This window comes from Myotis nattereri (genome assembly GCF_964212035.1).
Source record: "Myotis nattereri genome assembly, chromosome: X".
NCBI classification, from domain to species: Eukaryota; Metazoa; Chordata; class Mammalia; order Chiroptera; family Vespertilionidae; genus Myotis; species Myotis nattereri.
The window spans coordinates 49,462,511-49,476,363 of record NC_138078.1 but is presented as its reverse complement, the minus strand read 5'-3'; the positions used below and the strand labels follow the sequence as shown (position 1 = coordinate 49,476,363).

At 41.7% G+C, this 13,853-nt stretch overlaps 1 pseudogene across 1 annotated transcript; it reads right to left on the bottom strand.

Annotated features, from left to right (window-relative positions):
• Window positions 1–2,602: 2,602 nt before the first annotated feature.
• On the bottom strand, window positions 2,603–7,355 carry LOC308511684 (large ribosomal subunit protein eL15-like; annotated as a pseudogene). The gene is made up of 2 exons: window positions 6,828–7,355; window positions 2,603–2,649 (listed from the first exon to the last, which is right to left on the bottom strand). The product of its transcript is annotated as a large ribosomal subunit protein eL15-like (transcript).
• Window positions 7,356–13,853: the final 6,498 nt, after the last annotated feature.

Below are 13,853 nucleotides of genomic sequence, written 5' to 3'. Positions count from 1 at the left end.
TATTTCCAGATTGTTCTTCACAGCAATTATATCAGTTTATGCTCCCACCAGTAGCATATGAGAGGGTCCATTAAAAATCTTGGTCTCTCTGTCTCTGTCTCTGTCTCTGTCTATGTCTCTATCTCTTTCTCCAAAATGCCTTGCACATGCAAATAAGGCTGGGCTGACATTAACGGATGAATGGGCATTGGGAGAGTTAGCTGGGCGTCCTGAAGCCTATGAGGAAAGTGCAAACTCTTTCTCCCAACCGTCTTCTTGCTCCCCAGTCATCTCATACTCCTCATCCTCTCTTACCCCTCACACTTCTATAGATTCTCTTGAATCTGTCATCTCCTTTCTGTCCATGACCAATGCTGGAATTCAGGCCTTACCATCTCTTTCCCAGTAGAGTTCCTTGCTGGTCTCCACATCTCCAATTTTGCCATCTCTGATCCATTCTTGACACCTCCAGAGTAAAGGTCCTAATATACCATCTGGTCAGCCTCTTTCCCCCTTTCGAGGCCGGCTCTCCATGACCCACTCCATCTTTTCCCTGCTCCTGTCTCATCAATTGAGGAGCTTTACCTTCCCCCCTTTTACACTCCAGTCACATAATGCTGTCCTCTGCCTCAAGCACAGCAGGGTTTGGCTTTTTGCCCATTTGGTTTCATCTGGCTGGACCATCCTCATCCTCTTTCCCTGTCATCAGGCAAGGAGTGGACATTATTTGGTTTGTGGCTCTGCAGCATTCATTCCTCTCCCTTCTTTAGACTCCTGTTTCCTTTAAGTGAATCGTCTGTGCCTCATTGTGGGTAATGTTGGTTGAATAGTAAATTCATGTGTCAGCCTCCTACCATGGAAGCCAAAGGGACATAGCCTTCCTCTCCCCAGCCCAGTTTAGACAGGGGCAGGCATGGGACTAAGCTTGGTCACTGGACACAGTCTTTGACCTTCAAATCTATAGTAAGCAGTATAAGAATAGAGGAAACATACTTTTCCATTTCAGTGGAAGCATTCTGATCAAACCATCCTGCTTCCTATGCCTTCCCCCAGTGCTGCCTTTGCTTACATCTATTTCCCAACCTGGCCCTCTAGCCTTTTTCTTGATTCTATAAGGTCCCTATAGCTTATCCCAAACCCTACATTTCCCCTTTCTTTCTTTTAAAAAATATTTTTACTGATTTTTAGAGAGGGCAAGGGGGAGAGAGAGAGAGAGAGAGAGAGAGAGAGAGAGAGAGAGAGAAAGAGAGACAGAGACAGAGAGAAATATTAATGTGAGAGCAAAACATCAACTGGCTGCTTCCCTTACAAGGGGTTGTGTACACAACCAGGGCATGTTCCCTGACTGGGAATCAAACCAGCAACCTTTTGGTGCAAGGGATAATGCTCAACCAACTGAGCCACACCAGCCAGGGCACAAATTCACTTTTCTTTTCAGTTAGTCAGAGATGGTTTCTGTTGCTCACAACCAAGGATTTCGGATAGAAAGCCTAGCTCAAATGCCCTTTCCTTGGAGACAGATGGGAGGGGAGAGAGATAGAAAGGGAGAGATGAAGAGAGAGAGAAATACAGACCCAGAGCCCTGGTTCTGCACAAGCAAACTTCTTTATGCATTCCCATAGCACCCTGTGCAAAGTGGCAGCTCACACCAGGGTTTTTTTTTCTGTCCAGCTCACTAGGGTAGGTTGGTCTTGTGGTCCCACCCTTGTGAGCTCAGAGCTAGCTCAGTGAGAGGTCCAAAGTCACATATTTAAGGCAACAGACATTTAAGGACTAAACTAATGGGCTGGTAGTTCTCCTCCCCCGTTTATCAGCCTCAGTGGCTTGGACAGACTCTCATCAGGCCATAGAAATGATGCCAGCACCTGCCTCCCTCATGAGGCTGGCTGGGAATAACATGGGCTAATTTCTGTTTGGGGCCCTCATTCTGTCTGTGCTGTGGAAGATAGGGAGGGAGGAGTAATGAAAGCAGACAGAAGTGGGGGCAGGAAGGTGGCTGTTAGAAACAGCTCAGGTGGAAGATGATGGCAAGCTGGATTAAGATGGTTACTGTGGGAATGGAGAGGGGAAGGGACTAACTGAGGAGATCCTGAACTGAGCACTAAAAGTGAATATGAAACTCAATTGTTTCTGGTAATTCTCAAAGCAAAAGCTGGCCACATGAGATGGCTTACCTCAGGAGGTGGTGAGGGAGCATGTGTGTGTGCGTGCGCATGGGGGACTGTTAGGGTTGGGTGTTGCACCATCTCCCGCATCCCCCTCCTGCCAACAGCCATGACCATGCTGGCTGCCTGGCCTGTTTTCTAAAGAGCTTCCCCAGGCAGCAGGGGAGCTGGCCACCCACTCCACTCGGCAGAGGTGAGCTGAGGAGCATCAGTCCTGCAGGCCCCTCCCTCCCCACACTACAGACTGCCAGGTGCCTTGTTTGTGATGAAAGCTTTTAAAACCCCATATGCATGCATTCACTTTTGTTCATTTACTAATACTCACCAAGCCTGGAGCATGCAATGGTGAGCAAAGCCCTCCATGGACCCTGTTCTCAAGAAGCTACTGAGCTGGCAGGGGAGAAGATGCGTAATCAGGCAATTAGGAACCAGTGTGAGCGGGAGGTAAGCGCTGGTTGCTATGGGAACACAAAGAGAGGCCACAGCTGCTGCTCCTCCGGAAATGCTGTGGCAAGCGAAAAAGGAGGCGTGAAGCAGACCGACCTGCTTGCCAGGCCCAACTCTGTGCAGCCTGGCCAACTAGTCCAGGATGAGAGCTTCTGGCACGACAAAACCTGTCAGCTCTCTGCCCCTTCATTGCCTCACCTAAAAAATGAGAAGGAGGTGTGATGCAAAGGCCACATGAAACCATGTATGTCTGTGCCAGGCCCCTGTAGGTCTGTGATATGTTGTAGCTGCTAGGAATATTTTTCAAGAAATATTTGTGGGTTAAAAGTTTTCTGGGCAACTGGACACCAGACATAGAGCTGTGAACAAGATCAATGAGACCTCTGCCCTCACAGTGATTACAGTAATTTGAGAGGAGGGACAGATACGAAAAAAAAAAATCATGGCACAAGTAATTACTATTGTGATGAGTTTCATGATGCTATAAGGGTGGTTCAGAGTAGGAGCTGGCTTACCCTAGGGTGCCAGGAAGAAAAACTCCCTGGAAGAGGTAACATTTCAGCTAAGATCAGAAGGAAGAGTAGTGAGCAAGCAGGCAAGGAAACTGCATTCCAGTATGGTGAACAGCAAGTAACAGGGAGTTTGGGTCCCTGCAGGAAAGGAGGTCAGTGGAACCTGGGGTGGGCAGGCACAACAGAGGTGGGAAGAGGGGAGACTGAAAAGATGGGCAAGGCAAAGTGAATTCAAGCCTCCAGGCTGTGGTAAGGAGTTTGCATTGGCTGCTAGATGACCCCAAAGTCCAGTTGTTACTCTAACTCCCACAGCTGATCAACTCACCATTCAGTACCTGAGGCATGACTGAGCTCCAAGGGCTTTACTCAGAGCCAACATGTAGAAGATTGTGGAATATGAGAGCTATAGGAGCCCTTGGAGGGCATTTAGGAGCAAATTTTCATTCTGTAGATGGCAACACTGATGCCTGGAAAGGAAGAAGACTTGCTGGGAGCCCAACTTAAGAGGCAACCTAGTGCCCTTGCCTCTGCAGAAGATCAAGATGGGCTGTTTTGTAGGAGCCATTTTCTCTTCCTCTCAGGGCAACCAGCAGTATTTACAGCTCCTTCTTCCCTTCTTGCACTAACCCTAGTGTTCTTCTTTTCAAAAGGCACATTTTCCATAACCTCAGCTCCCCATTTGCTCATCCTCAACCCTTCTATTGTGAACAGAGCAGGGAGGGGGCAGGGCTTGGCTTCCAGGCAGGGCCCAAAGCAGCTATTCCCAGGCCAGCAATTTATGTCTTCCAGGCTCACTGAAGTTCCTGCCCCTGCCACACCTCCAATTATATTCTGTAGGCAAAGCTCTCCTGCTGACATGGCCACAGCATTTCCCTGCCCTGGAAGGCCCCAGGAAACACACTGGCAGAGTTGGCATGGGTTTCAGCCATCACCAAATCCAATCTATCCATTGCTGGGATGGGAATAGTGAGGCCCAGGGAGGGGAAGGGATCCATCCAGGGCCTGGCCCAAGTTCTTACATGTGAACGAATTGTATTCTGGCCTTTTGACTCTGCCTGTCCCTGTCCTCACACCCCCATCTGCCTCACCCCCAGCCCACCATGTCCTGCACCATCAGCTGACTCCCTTCTCTCTCTGTTGATGGAACCACAGAGGTATCAAGGATTGAGGGGAAACCCTATGGAAAGAAGGTGGTCCAGTGCTCCCTGAGCAGAGGCTGCAAGGGTAGGGTGAGGGGATCCTGTTTTCTTCCTCTCTAATATAGCCAGTGACCCACCCGGGTTAGCCCTCTCTACTCACTCCCTGCATCTCAGGGCAGGGAGCTCAGCTGTAGATCCCGTTAGCTTCTCTAGGCCTACACCAGGGAAAATCCCTACCTAGTAAGCCTGTCTTTTATTTGGAAACTAAGGCCACCACATTCCTCTCACCTTAGGCCTGGAAGTAGCCAGTTTTAGAGTAGACAGTCCTGGCTCCAAATTCCAGCTCTGCTACCTCTAGCTGAGTAGACTTGGACAAAGCCCTTACAATCTCTGAGCCTCAGCCTCCTAATTTAAACATAAGAATTGCTACATTACCACCTTGCTGTGAAGATTAAATTAAAGAGCATATTTAAAGTACCTGGCATATGATAGGTGCTTGACAAATGTTAGTCCTTTCCCCATACTCTGGGCTTGTCCTTCCAGCTCCACACTCAGCAAGCTCTGCCTGATTCCTGCCAGAGATCTTTGGAGTGAGCCTGGGACCAGATCTTGGCAAGAGTGTCCTGGCTCTGGGGAGAAGTGAAGGGAGCTGTGTCCCCCAGTAGACAGTCTTAATTCTTGAAACTCAGCAGGAGACACACAATAGGAAGCCAAGCCAGGGGAAAAGATGAAGGGTGTGGGAGATTGGAGGAAAGGAGGTGGAGGCAGGTGGCTTCAAAGCCTGTGGGAAGTCAGGACAGAAAGGAGAGGGCCAGGCAGCATGGAGGCCCATCTCAATGGTTCAGGAATTGCTAGACAGTTAATAGAGACAAAGAATGAGGCCTCTGGGATGTAGGCTGCTTGGATCTTACTTGATGGCAACTCCTCTTAGCTCGTCCTAGAGCATAGGATCTCTGTTTCACTGGAACCCACCCAGGCTGGGGACTCAGTCCAGCTCCATTACCTGTGACCTCCCATCCATGCTCTGCCCCACTACCTGGGCCAGGCTTAGAGTTCGCTGCCCTCATCTCTGCCTCCCTAAACTAAACCCCTGACACCCTCCCCCACAAGGTTCCCTTTGGGTACATTATTCCCACCAACCCAGAGGCCCCATAACATCTCTGACTTAGACTTTACCAATTGTTCTTCACAAGGAATTCTCCTATGTCTCCAAAATCATCAGCATTAGTTGCCAGAAAGAAGCCTTATCTTTGGATCCCAGGATATCTTAGGCTGAAATGTATCCACTGGCTCACCTGGCCCCCATCGCAGCCAGGAGCACCCATCAGAGAGATGCCAAGCAGGGGTCAGTGAAGTCTGGGGCCAGGAATGGCCCTTAGTCTTCTACTCAGGTAAGGTTTGAGTCTGTGGCCTAGATCAGAGCTGAATCTGTAGCTGGGCTCAGTCTGTTGCCAGGGTATGGGAGTTTTTTTGGTTGCAAGCAACAGAATTCAACTGGCTAATTTGGGCAAAAAGTAAGATATTGGGCTGTTTTTTCAAATTGATGTAAACATGACTCAGTTCCAATGTTCCTGGTTTCCCTGTCTCCTTTCAAGTTTCAAATCTCTAGGAGAGAAGTCCAATTGGCCCAGCCTAGGTAAAGAATCTCTGCTCCAAGTGCAGTCAAGTTAGCCATGGTGCAGGGTCACACAATGCCGTTGGAAATCTGGAGAAAGCAATTTGGCACCATCTACTAAAAGTAAAAAGATATGCATCATTTGACCAAGCAATTCTACTTTTGTGACATGATTCCATGAAAATGAAGACCCTGGCACCTAAGGACCTATAAGTACAAAGATGTGTGTAGCAGCATTGTTCATAGTATTTAAACACCCCTGAAAATCCTAATTATCTATCAGTAGTTGATAGCTGAATAGATTATGGCACACCCACATTATGCAATACTAGACAGTCATTGAAAATTAGAGCCATACCAGTTATTTTCAGGTGGTGTTATTTTCTTTTTTTGTTGTTTGGGATTTGACCATCTCTCTTTTTTATTTTCAGTTTTCAATTAGAGTTTACATTCAATATTATTTTGTATTAGTTTCAGGTGTACAGTATAGTGGTTATAGACAGTCATATACTTTACAAAGTATCTCCCCATATTTCCAGTACTCACCTGGCACCATAAGTAGTTATCGCAATTATATTCCATATGCTGTACTTCATTTTATTTATCTTTTTGCACTCCCTTTTCACGGAATTTACTTTACACCTATTATACCAAACAACATTTTAAACACTGACATATAAACTCACTAATAAGATAAAACAAAGACAAAAACATTTATCTTATGACAAACAAGATACACCATCACTTATAGTCTTCAAACATTATTGCACTTTAACTTTCATAATTTGACAATGGATTCATAAAGCAATCTGCAGGCAACTAGTTTTAACAAATTAAAGAACACTTTTAAGCAGAAATGACTGCCCTAAATTGTTTATTAGGTAAGAATTTGACAAACATTACTTATATTAGTAGTAAAGGTGGAGCTGAAGAGTATTGTTATTTCTCCAAGCTGCACAGGGAGAATCACCAATAGTGTGGTGGAACTCGTGGCCCTTCCCAAGGCCACGGCTTTTGCAGATGTCAGCCCTCTCATCTCCCTGTGCTTGTGGACTGTTTTGGGTGTCAAGATTCCTTTTAATAGCTTTGTAGAATGGATCCATGAGGATAACCTCAAAGAATTTGTATGTGGAATCTTCACCAACCCAGTAAGAATTCAGGATGCTCAGAGCCCCACAGCGGTGTCCACCTCACTTCTTGGCAACAGACTGAAGGCTTCAAGTAAACTGGTTGACACCATGATGGACAGGCTTGCTGTAGGTTACACCATTAGCAACAAGGTATTTGCAGCCACCACTGTGCACACAAATCTAATATATGGCATAACCTTGTTTGGCCTTATATTCCAGCCTGTGAGCTTTATTGACCAGGTGGGGCTGAGGGCCCTGTGGAGTGCAGAGAGATGGCTGTAGTGCCAACAGTCCACCCTGAGAAGGAAGCGCATTGCATCAGACTGCTTCTTTCTCCATAGCTCCTGGATGTATTTGTAAGCATCCATCTTGGCTTATCTCTGAAACAAAACTGATGGCTGTGGCCAGACAGAAAAGCCCTATGCTATACTTTACATCCCCATGACTATTTTCTAACTATCATTCTGTACTTCTCAATCACTTCATCTTTTTCACCCGGTCCCCCAAACCCCCGCCCCTCTGGCAACCACCAGTCTGTTCTCTGTGTCTATGAGTCTGTTTCTATTTTGTTTGTTTAAATTGTTCTTTAGATTCCACAAATAAATGGAATCTTATGTTATTTGTCTTTCTCTGTCTGACTGATTTCACTTAGCATAATACCCTCTAAGTCCATCCATGCTGTCACAATGCTAAGATTTCATTCTTTTTTATGGCCAGTAATATTCCATTGTATTCCTGTACCACCACTTTTTTAAAATGTAAATTCTTTATTGTTTAAACTATTACATGGGTCTTCTTTTTCCCCCATTGACCTCTCCCCAGCTGCTCCCACCCCCCAGTACATGCCCTCATCCCCCTACTGTCTGTGTCCACTAGTTATGCTCATATTCATGCATACAGTCCTTTGGTTGATCTCTTAACCCCTCAACCCCTCCCCCACCCCACCTTCCCTCATAGGTTGGATGGTCTGCTCGATGCTTCTGTGTCTCTGGTTCTATTTTTGTTCATCAGTTTATGTTGTTCATTATATTACACAAATGAGTGATATCATGTGATATTTATCTTTTTCTAACTGGCTTATTTTGCTTAGCATAATGCTCTCTAGTTCCATCCATGCTGTTGCAAACGGTAAGAATTCTTTCTTTTTTACAGCAGCATAGTATTCCATTGTGTAGACGTATCACAGTTTTCTAATTCACTCGTCTGCTGATGGACATCTAGGCTGTTTCCAAATATTAGCTATTATAAATTGTTCTGCTATGCACATAGGGGTGCATATATCCTTTCTGCTTGGTGTTTCTGTTTCCTTGGGATATATTCCTAGAAATGAGATTTCTCGGTCAAATGGGAGTTCCACTTTTAATTTTTTGAGGAAACTCCATACTGTTCTCCACAGTGGCTGCACCAGTCTGCATTTCTACCAGCAGTTCAAGGGGGTTCTTTTTTCTCCGCATCCTCGCCAGCACTTGTCATTTGTTGACTTGATGATAGCCATTCTGACAGGTGTGAGATGGTACCTCATTGTCATTTTGATTTGCATCTCTCTGATTAGTGACTTTGAGCATGTTTTCATATGTCTCTTAGCCTTCTGAATGTTCTCTTTTGAAAAGTATCTATTTAAGTCCTTTGCCCATTTTTTTTTATTGGATTGTTTATCTTCCTTTTATTAAGTTGTATGAGTTCTGTATAAATTTTGGAAATTAATCCCTTATCAGAGATAACGTTGGCAAATATGTTCTCCCATGCAGTGGGCTTTCTTGTTGTTTTGTTGATGGTTTCTTTTGCTGTGCAGAAGCTTTTTATTTTGATGTAATTTCATTTGTTTATTTTCTCCTTAGTTTCCATTGTCCTGGGAGCTGTATCGGTAAAGATATTGCTACGACATATGTCTGCTATTTTGCTGCCTATGGATTCTTCTAGGATTTTTATGGTTAACTGTCTTACGAACAAGTTCTTTATCCATTTTGAGTTTAGTTTTGTGTATAAGTTGGTGGTCTAGTTTCATTTTTTTTGCATGTATCTGACCAAATTTCCCAGCACCATTTATTAAAGAGGCTGTTTTCACTCCATTGTATGCTCTTGCTTCCTTTGTCAAATATTAATTGAGTGTAATGTCTTGGGTCAATTTCTGGGTTCTTTATTCTGTTCCATTGGCCTATATGTCTGTTCTTGTGCCGATACCAGGCAGTTTTGTGAACAGTGGCTTTGTAATATAGCTTGATATCTGGTATTGTGTACCACCACTTTTTTATCCACTCATATATTGATGGGTACTTGGGTTGCTTCCATATCGTGGGTATTGTAAATAACGCTGCAATGAACATAGGAGTGCATATAGTCATTCGAATTAGTGTTTTGGGTTTCCTTGAATAATTTAACCAGAAGTGGAACCACTGAGTCATAAGACAGTTCTTTTTTTTTTAATTTTTGAGGAAACTCCATATTGCTTTCCTCAGCAGCTGCTCCAATCTTCATTCCCACCAACAATGCCCCAGGGTTCCCTTCTCTCCACATCCTGGCCAACATTGTTGCTTGTCGATTTATTGATGGTAACCTTTCTGATACTCATGTGGTGATAGCTCATTGTTTTGTGTTGATTTCCCTGATGATTAGAGATATTGAACATCTTTTCATATGTCTATTGTCCATCTGTATGTCTTCTTTGGAGAAGTGTCTGTTCAGATTCTCTGCCCATTTTTAAAAACGGATTGTTTGTTTCTTTGATGTTGAGTTGTTGACTTCTTTATAAATGTTGGATATTAATCCCTTATTGGATGTATCATTGGTGAATATCTTCCAATCGGTAGGTTGTCTTTTCGTTTTGTTGATGGTTTCCTTTGCTGTGCAAAAACTTTTTAGTTTAATGTAGTCCCATTTGTTTATTTTTTCTTTGGTTTCCCTTCCCAAGGAGATATATCAAAAAATATATTGCTGGAAGAAATGTCAAAAATTTTACTGCCTGTTTTCTTCTAGGAGTTTTATGGTTTTGAGTCTTACATTTAAATCTTTTATCCATTTTGAGTTTGTTCGTGGATATGGTGTACAAAGGTCCTCTAGTTTCACTTTTTGCATGTATCTGTCCAATTTTTCCAACACCATTTATTGAAGAAATTGTCATTATCCCGTTGTATATTCTTGCCTCTTTTGTCATAGATTAGTTCACCATAATGGTGTGGGTTGATTTCTGGGCTGTGTTTTGTTCCATTGTTCTATCTGACTGTTCTTGTGCCAATACCATGCTGTTTCGATTACTATGGCCTTATAGTATAGTTTGATATTAGGTAGCATGCTTCCAACTTTGGTCTTTCAAAATATTTCTGTGACTATTCAGGATCTTTTGCAGTTCCATATAAATTTTTGGATTATTTATTCTAGTTCTGTAAAAAATGCCATTGTTATTTTGATGAGAAATGTGTTGAATCTATAGAACTAATGATGTTACCTCTTTCTATCCATGACCACAGTATATGCTTCCATTTATTTGTATCTTCTTCAATTTCTTTCTTCAGTGTCTTATAATTTTCAGAGTACAGATTTTTTACCTCCTTGGGTAAATTTATTTCTAGCTATTTCTTTGGATGCAATTGTAAATGGGATTGTTCTCTTAATTTCCTGTTCTGATAGTTCATTATTGGTGTATAAAAATGCAACCAATTTCTGAATATTATTTTGTATCCTACTACTTACTGAATTTATTTATCAACTGTGGTAGTTTTTTAGTAGAATCTTTAGGGTTTTCTATATACAATATCATGTCATGTGCAAATAATGACAGTTTTATATCTTCCTTTCCAATTCAGATGCCTTTTATTTCTTCTTCTTGTCTGATTGCTGTGGCTAGGACTTCTAGTACTATGCTGAATAAAAGTGGTGAAAGTGAACATCCCTGTCTTGTACCTGATTTTAAGAGAAGTGCTTTTAGTTTTAACCCATTGAATATGATGCTAGCTGTGGTTTTGTCATATATGGCCTTTACTATGCTGAGGTATGTTCCCCATATTCCCACTTTGCTGAGGGTTTTTATCATAAGCGGGTGCTGGATTTTGTCCAATGCTTTTTTCTGCATCTATTGATATGATCATATGATTTTTATCCTTCATTTTGTTTATGTTGTGTATAACATTAATTGATTTGAGAATGTTGTACCAACTTTGCATGTTATGAATAAATCCCACTAGGTCATAGTGTATGATCTTTCTAATGCACTGCTGGAATCCGGTTTGCTAATATTTTGTTGAGGATTTTAGCATGTATGTTCATCAGGGATATTAGCTTATAATTTTTTTTATTTGTGGTATTTTTGGAATGAGAGTAATGCTGGTCTCGTAAAACTCTCCTCTTGAGCTTTTTGGAATAGTTTGAGAAGTGTAGATGTTAGTTCTTATGTGACTGTTTGGTAAAATTCACCTATGATGCCACATGGCATGAAACCAAAGCCTGACAGCAACCACATAATTGAATTTGAAGTGGATCTTCTGAGGCCTGCCAATAGCCATGTAAAGGAGCTTAGATGTGGACATCCCACCCCAAATGAGCCTGCAAGTGAGATTGAAACCCCAGATGACAGCTTGAGTACAACCCCATGAGAGACTGATCCAGAGGCACCCAGTTAAGCTATTAGTAGATTCTTGACTCACAGAGAGTATTATATAATAAATGTTTGTTTTATATAAATTTTAAATTGCTAAGTTTGGGGGCAATTTGTTATGCAGTAATAGATAACTAGTACATACTCTTTGATGCAGAAATTTCATTTCAATATACATATGCTAGAGCAGTTTTTCCCCCCAATTTTTTCACATCAATGCAAATGTTTAAAATGATAATATGTATACCAGCTCACTAGGATGAACACAGTCTGCTCTTAGCCAGAGACAACAGTCTTCATGGTAGTAGTAAGTCAGATCATCTTCCTGGAAGATTAAGGGGATCAATATATAAGAACATCCATTACTTAGCTGGGAAGCTCTGCCCAAGAAAAACTCTTCCATGTGGCCACAAGGAACCATGTTCATTAAATACCCATTTATAATAGCACAAAACTGAAACAACCCAAGTCCATCAGGAGGGAAAGAGAGGAAAGAAAATGGATAATTCATGCAACAGAAGTCCATACAATAATATATTATAGTAATATCATGTTGGAAAATTGATATAATAGTATTCAGCAGTTAAAATACATGACCTAAATTTAAATGTATGAAACTGCTAAATTTCTAAAAGAATAAGTAAAAATTTAAGCTTCAGAGGATGTATTTATTATGATACAATTTACAGAATTTGTGCTATAAGAAGGAACTTTTACCATTTGCAACAACATGGATGGAACTGGAGAGCATTATGCTAAGCAAAATAAGCCAGTCAAAGAAAGATAAATATCACATGATCTCACTCATATGTGGGATACAATGACCAACATAATTTGATCAACAAGAATAGATCAATCTAGAGACATTAAGGAGATGGTTAGAGGGGAACCAAAGGACTTGTAGGCATGCATATTAGCATAACTAATGGACACAGACACTGGGGCGGTGGAGGCTTGTCCAGGGCGGGAATGCCAGGGGAGGGTCAATTGGGGGAAAAGGAGACATATGTAAAACTTTAGACAATAAAAAAATAATTAAATTAAAATAAAATAAATGCATAAAATAATAGTGTGTATTGGTTACAGACATCTACATATGTAGAAAAAGAAAAGCAAACATGGACAGAAGGAAAAGTCTAAATGGTGCTTCTTTGGGAAAAAGAAGTAAGATGAATAGGATAAAGTGAGGGCTTCAACTGTAATATTTTACTTCAAAAGCAGAAAGATCTGAAGATCTGCAGAAAATAAAATTTGCTCAATCTGTGTGACAGTTATGTGGAACTGTGCATTTTATACTAGGTACCTTTTTGTATGTTTGAAATATTTTAAATATTTTTACTTAAAATGTATTCTTTCTTGTCTGGCCAGTGTGGCTCAGTGACTGAGTGTCAACCCATGAGCCAAGAGGTTGCTGGTTTGATTGCTGGTTATGGGCTTGATCCCCAGTAGGGGGAGTGCAGGAGGCAGCCAATCAATGTTCTGCTCTCACATCACATTGATGTTTCTATCTCTTCCTTCTCTCTCTCTCTCTCTCTCTCTCTCTCTCTCTCTCTCTCTCAAAAAAAATCAATAAAAGCATATTTTTTAAAAAATGCATTCTTTCTTGAGTACATGAATACATATACATTAGAGCAATCTTATTAATTGTATTGTTCAATCTCTCTATATACTAATTTATTAGTCTATTTGCTCTATCTATACCATAACAACTGCGGCTATGTCTCCCTCTATAATTGCAGACTTTCTGATATCTTTATATTTCTAACAATATTTGCCTCATATATTTTGAAATTACATTGTTTGGCATTTAAATTTTATCAACTATATCTTCTTGGCAAATGAAGCAATCTGTTTTGTTCTTGTTAATGCTTTTTAGTTTGAGTTATTTATTTTTTCTATATTAACATTACTATATCTATTTCCTTCTTTCCTTACTTCCTTCTTCCTTTCTCTTTCTTTCTTTTTAAAAAACTTTTTCTGCCCTGGCTGGTTTGAATGTGGCTAGACTAGAGTGTCGGCCCAGGAACCTAAAAGTGGTGGGTTCGATTTTCTGTCAAGAGTACTTCTGTTGCAGGTTCAATCTGTGTTTCTTTCGTTCCCTCTCCCCTCCTTTCCACTCTCTCTAAAAACCAATGGGAAAATATCCGCATTCCTGAGGTGAAGATTTAAATTTATTTTCCTTTCCCTCCCTCCACCTTCCCTCCCTTTCTATGCTTATCCTTCCTTCCTTTCTGTCAGTGTTTAACTGCTGCATATTTTCCATTCTTATTTTTGTTTT